General features: G+C 30.0%; 1 long non-coding RNA gene across 1 annotated transcript; it reads left to right on the forward strand.

Moving 5' to 3' along the window:
* The first annotated feature begins 1,015 nt into the window (after nucleotides 1-1,015).
* On the forward strand, nucleotides 1,016-1,933 carry LOC149177591 (uncharacterized). The gene is made up of 3 exons (XR_016258785.1): nucleotides 1,016-1,363; nucleotides 1,518-1,678; nucleotides 1,799-1,933. It is a non-coding gene; the product is annotated as an uncharacterized LOC149177591 (long non-coding RNA).
* The last annotated feature ends 10,996 nt before the right edge of the window (nucleotides 1,934-12,929 follow it).

Raw genomic sequence — 12,929 nt, forward strand, 5'->3', positions numbered from 1 at the left:
AAATATTATTTTGAATCATTTTGCTAGGAAGGATTATTTACCCGCTCTCAGAATTATAATACAAGGCACTGCTGGTACGGGAAAATCCCTCCTTATTAATTGCATCAAAGATATGCTCATAGGCCTTGCAATCCTGGGACCTTCACCGATCATGCTCCTCGCCCCTACAGGGGTTGCTGCCTTCAACATACAAGCATCGACAATCCATTCTGCTTTGCACCTTCCTATAAAGGATCTTATGCCGTTAGAAGGTAGTGCTCTTGCAAAATTCCAAGAAGAACTCAGGCATATAAGATACATACTAATCGATGAAATGAGCTTCATTGGGCCAAAGCTTCTCAGCCATATTGATGAACGTCTTCGCGAGGCATTTCCCCACCAAAGAAACACTCCTTTCGGTGGTTGTTCCATAATATTGGTTGGTGATCTCGATCAGCTACCACCCGTCAAAGACATACCTCTATATGCAGGGACGAGCCACGGAAGCGCACTGTGGAACACCTTCAACACAGTCATCACATTAGACACAATATTTCGTCAACAAGGCGACGACATCGCCCAGGTTACTTTCAGGAACATTCTCCAGAACATTAGAGATGCAAATCCAACAATCGACGACTACAACGTACTCATGTCACGCACAGATTCCTTTTTATCAGAAGAAGAAATATGTTCATTCCATGATTCCATGCATCTATTTCCAACAAATGCTCAAACAACGGTCCATAATAAGCAAATGATGAAATCTCTAAACACTCCTATTGCACGATCCATTGCTGAAGATGACAACACATATTCCAGTCTTTCCTCTGAAGATGAGCAACTTGAGCGAATTGTATTGCTATGCAATGGCGAAAAAGTTATGTTGACTTCCAACCTTTGGGTTTCAGCCGGTCTTGTTAATGGTTCCCTTGGAAAAATTGTAACCATCTTTTACAAAGAATCAACTGCACCACCACAAATTCCAACATTTGTTGTCGTAGATTTCCCCAAGTACATTAGGCCTCCTTGGGATGAAAGAAACCCCACTCACTTGCCTATTCCAGCAGTAAAAAGAAATGGTCGTGCACAAATTCCACTGAAGATGGCTTGGGCTTTAACCATACATAAATCTCAAGGTATGACCCTTCCAAAAGCAACAATTGACATTGGAAAAACAGAACGTCAAGGTCTCACATTCACAGCTATTTCAAGAGTGCCTTCTCTACAAGATCTCCGGATTAACCCCGCATTCAGTTTCGATCGTTACAGTAAAATGAAGGACAACAAAAACATTGCTCGCAGAAAACACGCAGAAGAAATTCTCCGTTCAATGCCGCCTCCAGATAATCTGCTCCAACCCGTACTTTGACATCACCAAAAGGTTTCCTCCATTTATTTAACTCATTCTATTTCATAACATACTTTTCATATCTTTCAACAACAACAAACTTTAATCAATATTAGTAAAAAAGCAAATACTAGAATGTCTTTATATTGTCTGTGCATCTCATTCTAACCTTTTCTTTCTTTTGCAGCAGGCCACATGGGCTCAGAAATAACATACCTGCACAACTACATGTAGATTGGCAAGCAAAAAAACTGCATCTCCAGCTGTGCATTGACCTCCAATGGTGTTCAATATGCCGTTATTCACCATGCATCTTCCACTAACAATATATGGATCCCCATAGCAAAGGTAACTTCATTACCATTCATTCCAGATTCATTTTAACACAACTCACCTGCAGAGTATTACTAATAAATTTCTGCAACTGATTTACATATTACTAATTCTAACAGAATATAAATTTTGCAGGTCCATTGCTGCTTCGCTGCCTCCACCATGTTTTCGTACAACTTCAAATATGGAATGACAAGCACAATGTTCTTTAGACTATTATATTCCTTCTCGAACCTCTTTTGTTACAATTCACACTTTGTATTTTCCATGTCAAACTTGAAAAAGGATGTTTCAAGATCGAATACCATTTTCATTGTTTGTTTCCTCACAACTTTTTGTGTTTTCCATTTCAATCTTTAAAAAGGATGTTACAACACACTTTGTATTTTCCATTTCAAACTTTAAAAAGGATGTTACAATACACTATTTGTATTTTCCATTTCACGCTTAAAAAAGGATGTTTCAACATCAAATACCATTTTGATAGTTCATGTCCTCACAACTATTTGTGTTTCCCGTTTCAAACTTAAAAAGGGATGTTTTGAGATCAATGCCATTTTGATAGTTTATGTCCTCACAACCATTTCATTGTCAATGGGTTTTAACATATTTTGTTTACAAAATCAATTGACTTTAGTGATTATAATTCATGTTTTCAATATATCTTCATATTAATTTAATTTTCAATTTGAATAATGGTTTCTTAAATAGCCCTTTCCAAATCAATATGGTTGCCCGGTTGTTGTTCGCATATTAATTTAATTTCCCATTTGAATAATGATTTCTTAAATAGCCCTTTCCAAATCAATATGGTTGCCCAGTTGTGGTTCGCATGGATTCATTCATTTATCTTCACCTTTAACTCCACAATTTTTTCCAACAACAAACAAAGGTCTCTAAACAGGTTCAATACATATTTAAGGCTGCTTCATTCCATTTCAGTGGTTTTAGGCATCGCTCCCTCAAATTAAAGCTCGAATTCATCGACCCTTGCTTCCAAAAAAGCCCGCAAAAGCCTATTCACGTTTCAATATTCTTCCACACACTATGCCTTACGGCGTTTCCTTTGCAACACTAGGTGCAAATGCTAGTATAATCCGTTGGACACGATAATACCGGATCCGACTCAACGTTTTTCTTTAGTGGTTTCCACTAAACTTAATTGATGGGCCTTTACTATTAAACACTTTACTCATCCTAACTTCAACTCGTATATATTTAACATGAAGAGTGGGGGACATACCAAACCATTTGCCATTTTGAAATCAATTTTAAATCCATCCACGCTGTTTTCCAATGAATAATCCCACATACATTACACAATAAATATGAAGTTGAAAAGCTTAATCTACACTAAGATGTGTAGCCAAGGCGCTCAGCGTAACACACAGCACGAGACCGACTGTCAATTCTATCGACGCTCTGTTTATCAACGAAGAGAAAATAAGAAAAAGGCCGCCCAGGGAGATTCGACCTCGCCGCCTCTTCCGCAAGAATGGCAGTGGCTTCTCCATCAACGCCAAATTCATGCTCAACGGCCATCCGAAGTCCTTCCAGAGCGACGCTCGCACGACGGCAGAGCAAGTGCTGAAAGAAATAAGAGAAACACAGTGGCAAGTAAATAGTCACAAGGGGCCGTTCCGCGTGGCTTTCCACGGCGTCCCACCCGCGTACAGCAAGCCACGAGGCGGTGCCTCCTGCCACTGATCAGCCACACAAGACGAGCGTCGTGATTGGCCATGACGGTGGTTCTGTGGATTTTCTCTTCGTACTTCTATCCACATTTTTGTCTCGGGGTATTAATTTGAGTCAACTGGAGAGAAGTCGAGGCGCCGGGCGGAAGAAGATGATGAGTAATCCACTGGGAGAAGAAATGGGGTTAAATTTTAAGCCTTTTGAGCATGTTTTTTACATAGATTTTGAAGCTTCTGTGGAAGAGACTCGTGTACAGAACGCGTTGGCGGAACTGCAGGAGTTTACCAGTTTTATGAGGGTCCTTGGCAGTTGTTCTACCGATCCCAAAGACCAAAAAATTTGAACTGCTGTTTAGAAGAGAATATGCAAAATAACTAAATTTATGGTTTTATATTTTATCTTCCATGTTTGTTCCTAAAATATATCACAATATATGGTATGTTTTTCAATGTTTGAGTGGGTTTAATAGATAAGAGTATGTGTTTTTTCTAAGTTATAAGTTCAAAATCAAAAATATAATATGTATACTTTTATAGACTTTTCAAATCTCTATACAAATAGATCCCTTGTCGCACATACAAAAAAATCTTATATACCAACTTAATATCTAACTTAACCTTAACATTTTTAATTAAGTATCTTCTCATTATATTTTTCCACATTTTTCCATTGATGCATACCTAGTTAACCTTGGAAGTTTCCATATTCTCTTGGATTATACTACTACTTTTTGAGTTGATGTTAAATCAATGATTTAACATCATAGTTGGAAGTATGTAAGCATTGTTGAACCAGAAGTCCCCTGCCATTTTAAAAGACCATTTTAAAAGTTCCAAATATAAATTATAGAGTATTAAATAGGCATAGTGTTTTTTTCATTTTTCATCTTTTCCAATTTCATGGGTAACTTTGTGTGTTCATCTTTTCCAATTTTGGAGTCAACTTTTAAGCCTCTTAGTTTGCTTTGCAATTAAGATATTATAGTGTTTTAAAAAATTGAAATTTAAAGGTTTAAATTCAAATAAAATATGAAATCTTTTAACCATCTTAGTTTGCTTTGTAACTAAAATGTTATAGATTTTAAAAAAAATGAAATTTAAATATTTAAATTCAAACACAATATAAAATAAAATAAGATGAAATATGAAATGAAATGAGATGTGATTTTAATTAGATTTAATTTATTTATATTAATTATGTTATGATTACATGTAAAGTGTTAGATGAGTTTTATCACCCTAATGAGTGTGATATATTAATTAATAGAGATTAAAGATTAAGAAGGATCCAATCTCTTGAGGTGTGTTAAGTCTCCACAATTATCTTCAAATTTTCTCCAAAAATTTAGGGGTTTTTTTACTAAAATTTCATTTTAAGAAATTATTTTATGAATTTGCAAGATCCTTCAAGTGTTTTCTTTCTTCAAAATAAGTTTTTTATTAGGAGATTTTTTTATCCTATCAATAGTACATTGTAAATAATAAATACCCCAAAATTCATTAAAATCACAAAAAAAATCATTAAAAATTAAAAAAAAAATCAACAAAACTCTAAATTTCTTTATTCTTTGTGTTTTCTTTGTTTTGTTTTGAAACCTCAAAATTTTGATGCATAGTGGAATATCAGCCCTTGGCCTTTTCTTCCTTCCTATTTGTGAAACTCCCTAAAGTATTAATATTCTGAGGATAATAAGGCTTTATTTTAACTAATGAATGATTTCACATTAGTAAATAACAATATTGAATGTCGTGATATCTCAATATCAAAATATTGAAACTTTTTGTTAATCACTCAAATCCTTGACATGCCAAGTTGTTGATAGTCTTATATGGTCTACTTTTTGATACTCTAATATGGTTAGGGTGTTGGTTTGACGATATGGCCAATATCCTAGTGTTCCGACAATTGCTTATAGTTAATTTTCTATAACTAAAACTCCACAAAACTCTAATATATTGTTATGCCAAATCAATTTAGCACCCCAACCATTGATGACCAATCATGTTGTGACACATTGGACATGTTGATGTGGCATTTGAAATGTCTGCTAACATAACATATGACATGTAGTTACTGTGGCATTTGACATGTAAAATGATGTGGCATTTGACATGTTCAATGATGTGGCATCTGTTGTCTCAGCTAACGTGGTATCTGATGTGTCCACTAGCACATGACATTCATTTTTTAATCTTCTGTGGGCTTAAAATGACAAATCTACTTGAAATGTGTCCACCATGGGGCATGGCATGTCATCATTTGTAACAAATGTCTTACACATGTCATCACCTATGGCATAACTTTTAGTGAGATTTCAAATTTATTTTTTGATAAAATCTCCCATATCTGAGATATATTCACGTAGACACAAATTTTGGCATTGGAAGTGTGGCGCCCCCTTCTTTTAACTTCTAAGACATTCACAAAAGAACCAATTTCGTTTTTTATTCCCTCAAGGATTTCTAAATCCCGAATCTCTTTAGATAAGACACCCACACTCGTGCAGCCATAAAATTTTCTTTGTCTAGACTGTAATGCTCTTCACAGAATCTCATGAACAACCTAGCATTGTTGAAAAAATAAGGGTTTATTTTTAGGGCCTTAGCTAGGTCCTCTAGATTCTTAAAGAGAACTATGAAGAAACCCTTACCCCTAATTGTAGGTCAACATGACCTTTAGGTTGCCATTTTTTCTAGATCCAACTAACTAAGCCCTTTTTAATGGGCCAAATATTGATGAATTTGCAGAGAAGTGCATGGTCTTTCATATACTAGATGTAGTTGTCAAGTTTGGTGGATATTACATTGTATTTAGGATCATTCACTACTTTTGGAAAGCATTTTATCTTGAAGTAGGTTTACCATTATGCTCCCAATGGGGTATTGATAGGTTTCTTCATCTCGATGTATCATCTTTGATTTTCATTGCCCAAAGTAGGTTATAATATGTTGTAACATGAAACTATATTCTGGTAGGAGAGTCTCAGACTCCTCCCTCCATGGGTTCTTATTCAAAAATTTCAGAGATTAAGAGCCAAGAGAGATTGCGACTATCATGAATGAGGGGAGCTGCTACGAGTAGAACTAAAATGATAAGAAAAAAACATATAACATTCAAAGTATTTATCATACATTTACCATACATCGTAACACAGAAAATTGAGAAGGGAAACACACACACTGTCCTTTCTTATTCAATTCCATAAATAAGTTTAGACATAACTCCTTATGGCTCCTTACAATTGATGATGGCTAAAAAAAGGTTGCAAGGAATTGTTGCAAGGATAATAAAACATAACATAGTGCTTTTAAGCATCAAATCATGTAAAAACTACAATAGGCATTACTTTTTTTTTTGAAAACAACTTATTTAAATATTTTAAAATGGACATATACCATCTTGAGGTTGAGCATGAAAAGAATTACAAATCTTTCTCATAGATGCAAGATGAACCTATTTTATTTTAATAAAAAAAAGATAAAATGGCATAAAAAGGAATTAAAAGAGTTAAAAGGAATATTGTGCAAGATAATGAATGGTGGGTTGATAGGTTTGATTTAGTTTATATCCATTTTCCCTATTGAAATTATTGTGGTGTATTTTTTAAGTTCCCAATGCTTTTAGACTAATGCAAGTTGAATGAAAGGGTATTGACGTAGTACTTCTAGTTCTATAGAAGTAAATCACTATTTAGAATTGTGAAAAATTTTAATGATATTTGACCTAGAGGTGTGGCTCTAGAATATGTTATCTATATGCTCATTGAGTTGAGCTTTGAAACATTTATCATTTTAGCCAATGTATAATTTTTCGCATGAGCATGTTATTTGGTAAACCCTTTATGAAGGAATATGATAAGTGTCCCCTTAGTAGAACTTCTAAAAATATCTAAGCATTATGTGGGGTTTAAAAGAGGTTTTATGTTATTTTTAGCCAAAATATGAGAAATCCTAAAATTATGATGAGTGATAATTTGGATATAGGGTAGTGAAATAAGATCTAGAGGCATGGAGGAGGGGATGGAGATTTTAGATTTAGAAAGGAGAGATGAATGGAAAACCTTATTAATTTTAGCGATGGAGTAACCATTGGACACAAGGACCTTACTGAATTGGATTTTTTCTTCAACCAGGAATTAGGGAGTAGTGATTTAAATCACATGGGTTATGAGCATCTTAAAAATGATAAACTCTTGTTTTGGGTGTAAATATATCTATTTCTATGAGTATTTTTTCCTATAGACATGGTGGGTAAGGGTTCCATCAACCTTGGGTTGAGATGCGAACATCAAGGAATGGGAGCGATTTTTCAGGTTGGGTTTTCATATTAAATTTGATGTGGGGGAATATTGTTAAGATAGTCAAATAAAAAATTCAATAAGTAAAAGTCATGTGGCTAGATGAAAAAGTTATCACTAATCATATTTATAAAAGTTTGGATAAAAATAATATCAAAACTCTTTCTAAAACCTATAATACCCTTAAACAATTACTTAGAATTGCTAATGATAAATCTAATACTATGCTTGAGGAGGGATATACATTAATCATCATCTCTAGATACATTACATGTAGATACCATGAGATTTAGAAACATCTCGCTAAATACTTTGAGGTTTTACTTAATTATTGAAATATACAAAAAGATAATAAAATGATTAATATGAAAAAATATTAAATTTTATATCCATATGAAGTTTAAAGATAAAATTAACACTCTAATAAAATCATTATAAATTATTAATTTAAATAATTTATGTGTTGATTTTTTTCAAACATATTTTTCAAAATTTTGAAAAAAAGACAAAAATTATATATCTTATTTATTGAAATTATACAATTTAAACATAATATATGTTTTTCAGAGAAATGAATCTATTTATATACTACAAAATACAATTTAAATAATAAAAAATTTCAATTTCACTAACAATTATATATCTTAGTGATATTTATTAAAAAAAATAAAATAAAAAATTAAATTTATCCTATAAAACCTGATTAAAACTATATTCCAACATTAAAAGTGTATGGAAAAAATAAATATTACTAAAATTAATACCAATTCGTGATACAAGGAATCAACGATTAGGATTAATATTACATATGTTAACTCTCAGAATCATCCTAGGATAAACATATTAATAAAATTTGTAACACGATGGAAGATGAAATTGAGGATGACAAGTACCCTTTCATTTTTTAGTTTTCCTATAACTTTACCCTATTTCATAATGAAATTGATACATTTTTATGATATATCCATATCAAAACATAAAAATATGATTGATAATAGGTATATTAACATTAATATTAATAATAACACTATTAATACATTATTAATAATTAAATATAATAATTATTTATTTATTTATTAATATTATTATTATTAAATAATAATATTATTATTAAAATTAAATAATATTATAATATTAGTTTTTATTTTTATTTTTTGGTTCAATTTGGTTGGTTAATTAAATTTAGTTGTTTTTTTAGTCAAATTGCCTACTCGCTGTTTCTTAGTCAAATTGCCTACTCCAATATAGTCGTTTGCTAGTCAAATATAGTCAAATTGCCTATTCCAATATAGTCATTTGCTAGTCAAATATAATTGTTGGAAGACCTGCTCTCACTATTTAACATGCAACCATGATTTGGTTCTTCAACTCGTCTTGATGATGAACCACACTAGTTAGTTCAAAACACATCCACAAATGTATTCTAATGTGATTTGCTTTGAAAACTCTTCTCAAAAATCTTGATATAGATCACATAAGCCTAAATTCAATAATAGAAATGACATTTTAAGTGTAAATATTATTAAAATTGTAATTTTGGACAGTAAATATTATTGTTTTTAAGTGTAAAATGATTTAACATTTTTTAATATCTTGATTAGAAGCAGAATTTGAGATGTTATCTATTTGTATATATTTTTTTCCCATTCAAAATTATTCTTGTTGAATTTTAAGAAAAAGAAAGATAACTTCTTAGGGTTTTGATTTGTTTTTATGTTTGGTTCATAGTTTTAAACATACACATATACCATATGAATAAATGGATTTAATGATTTGAATATTTTTTTGAACATTTGGATTGTGTGAATTATATAACTTAAATTTGGACTTCCAACAAATATTTGTATTTGTTAACACAAAAATGTAAGCGTAAAAAGATCAAAATATAGAACAGTAATACTATTTCAAAAGTTTTTACCATTATATGTTTGTGTGAGTAAGATACATTGTCACACTAAAATGTTTTTTTTTTTTATATTAATATAGTTTTAAAAACATGTCAATATTATTTAACTATGTATTCATTTTTTTATTATTAATAATATTTTTTGAATGTAATATATCAATTTTATAATAAAAAAGAATGAATTACAGATCTCTATATTATAAAAAGTAATTGAATTTTTTTAGTTTCAAGTACTTTTTTTATTTGAGCGTTGAAATATTTTATTATAATCAATTTTAAAATAATTTTCTTTCTCCATCTCAGGGCTTCCTACATTCATAGTTGGATCTAGGATCTTTATTAAAATATTTATGATTTACCATAGATATTAAATCTAACTATAGAAATATTTATATAAACACTTATTTCATAGTTTTTATTGTGTTGGATGTTGAAATGTAAAGTTACTTTTTATTCTAGTCAAAATAACTAATTACAATGTAAGATGAGTCAAGCTCATGTTTGACTTAAAATTGATTGGTAATTTATGAAGTTATTTATGATGGTAGTAAACATTGTTAAACTATATCGAGTTTACCAATTAATTTAAGGTTAGTGGAGGCTTAACTCTCTACTTCCTCTCATGTAAAATAAACAATAATTTTTTTTTTAATTGTACAATGAAAATAAGAAATAATAATTGAAGAAAAAAATAGAAAGTTGTATAAGAATAATTGAGATTTTCTTAATACTAATTAAAAATATTAAATAAATATTAAAAATTCCCAAAAGTTCTTATTTAAAAATTAAAAAAACACTACTTTTCAAAATTAAATTAATCTCAACCCCTAAAAATTGAATTAGGCCTAACATGAAAATGTAACTCTAAATTTACTTTATGTACTCAAGATAAAGGGTTGAGCCTATGTGAGTTATGATCACACTAGAGACTTTGGTTAAATACTTGTTAGTTATCATTGCAGTTCAACCTTTTTTCAAGTTGTCCCTTGTATATCCAAACAAGGGTTAAACCTTATGATTACTCAACAATTTTCCTCAAATCTTAAGCTAAAAATACTATTATGTGAGCCTATATATTATGACCCTTTGTCCATCCTCCACACACATTTCTAGCCTTGTATAAATGTAGTTTCAGTCCTTAATCTCATCAATTGTCATAGCCTTGTATAAATATATACCAAGTCCTCAATATTATCAATTGTCAAGATGCATAGAAACCAAGAAATACTCATCAATTGTCATAGCCTTGTATAAATATATACCAAGTCCTCAATATTATCAATTGTCAAGATGCATAGAAACCAAGAAATACTAGACAACTTACTTTCCATGTGAATGATAGTGTTCTAGAATGTCTTAGCTATATGCTCCTTGAGTTAAGATTGGAAATATTTATCATTTTAATCAATGTATAATTTCCCACATGAATATTGTATTTGGTAAAATATTTAGGAAAGCATATGATCAAATTTATCCTTAGTAAAACTTCTAAATAAATGTTTAAGATTTTTGTTGGGTTTAAAAGAGTTTTGATGTTATTTTTAGCCAAAATATGACAAATCCTAAAAATATGAACAATGATAACTATAGGGTAGAGAAATAAGAGCTAGAGGCATGGAGGAGGGGATGGAGATTTTTGATTTAGAAATGAGAGATGAGTGGAAAACTTTATTAATTTGAACAATAGATTAGTTATTGGACACAAAATGCTTACTGAGTTGAGCTTTTTATTGAACAAAAGAATTGGGGAGTAGTGATTTAAATGGCATGGGTTACAAGCATTTTAAAATTTTCAAACATTTGGGTTGGGTGATGGAGAGAATGGATGTGAATATATCTATAGGTATGAGTATTGTATTTTCCTATAGACACGGTGGGTAAGGGTTTCATTAGGCTGGGGAGAGATGAGAACATCAAGGAATGGAAGTGATTTTTTATTTTGGGTTTTCATATTAAATTTGGCATGGGGGGATATTGTTACAATGACGAAAAAAATCAACAAAACAAAGCTAGGAGGCTAGATGAAAAAGGTATTACTAATCATATTTATAAAATTTTGGATAAAAAGAATATCAAAACTCTGTAAACCCTATAAAACCCTTAAACAATTACTTATAATTGGTAAGAATAAATCTAATACTATGATTGAGCAAGTTGTTTATCAAATATCATGTTCATGCCTCTTTTCCCCTCTCAAATTATGTAGAAAGTGGCAGAAATTGAATAACCTCCCAATTTTTTAAATGATGAAGATATGTATAAACTAAGTTAATCCTCGAAACCCACCATTTATTATTTTACCATCCATCAATTACTAAATGATTTGATTTCATAGTATATGACCACATTACATATATTTTTCCACCTAGATACTTGTACATCATAATACATTTACCATTATCTCTAGTTACATTACATGTAGGTACCATGAGATTTAGAGACATTATGCCAAATATTTTGAAATTTGACGTAATTATTGAAATATATAAGAAGATAATCAAATTATTAATATGGAAAAATATTAAATCTTATATCTTAATAAAGTTTAAAGATAATATTAGCATGCTAATAAAATCATTAACAAAGTAGTAGTTTAAGCAATTTACTTTTTGAAACTTTTTTCAAATATATTTATTAAAAAATTTTGAAAATAATTAAAATTTGGTATTTTTTTTATAAATTAAGTTTATTTATACCTACCAAATATAAGTAATATGTACAATTTTACCAACAATTATGTATTTGAACTTTGGTGATATTTAATTAAAAAATAAAATATTAGAAATATTAAACTTATCCACTAATAAATGAAAATTGAAATAATAAAATTATTTTATAATGCTTAATTCAACTTTATAAAAGTACATTCCAACGAAAAAAATATTACTTAAATTAAGACTTTTATAATACAAAAGATAGGTAATTAAGATTAGTATCACTATCTGTTAAATTATCCCAAAATCATTTTCGGATAATATATCAATCAAAATTTGTAATGCAACGGAAGATGACGTTGAGGAAGACCAACACCATTTCATTTTATAGTTTTCTTAACTTTATCTTATTTCATAATTATATTTATACCTTCATCACAATGTTCAAAAGTTTATTGCAAAAATGATTTAAGACTTTTAATATCTTGATTATATATAGATTATATATAGAGTTTGAGATGTTGTCAATCTATATATACATTTCCTTCTATTTAAAATGATTTTTATTGAATTTCAATTTTTTTAAATCAATGAAAAAAATAAATTTATAAAATATTTAAAATATATTTTTTAAATATCTATTTTAATTTTATGGTTTTATTTTAAATATTTTATTATTTTTTAAATTTAGATTTTTAAAGTGAAATTAGTGCA

The sequence above is a fragment of the Pinus tabuliformis genome, chromosome 4_1, assembly GCF_031772625.1.
Source record: "Pinus tabuliformis cultivar Carrire ecotype Pingquan chromosome 4_1, CPIR1, whole genome shotgun sequence".
Taxonomy (NCBI): domain Eukaryota; kingdom Viridiplantae; phylum Streptophyta; class Pinopsida; order Pinales; family Pinaceae; genus Pinus; species Pinus tabuliformis.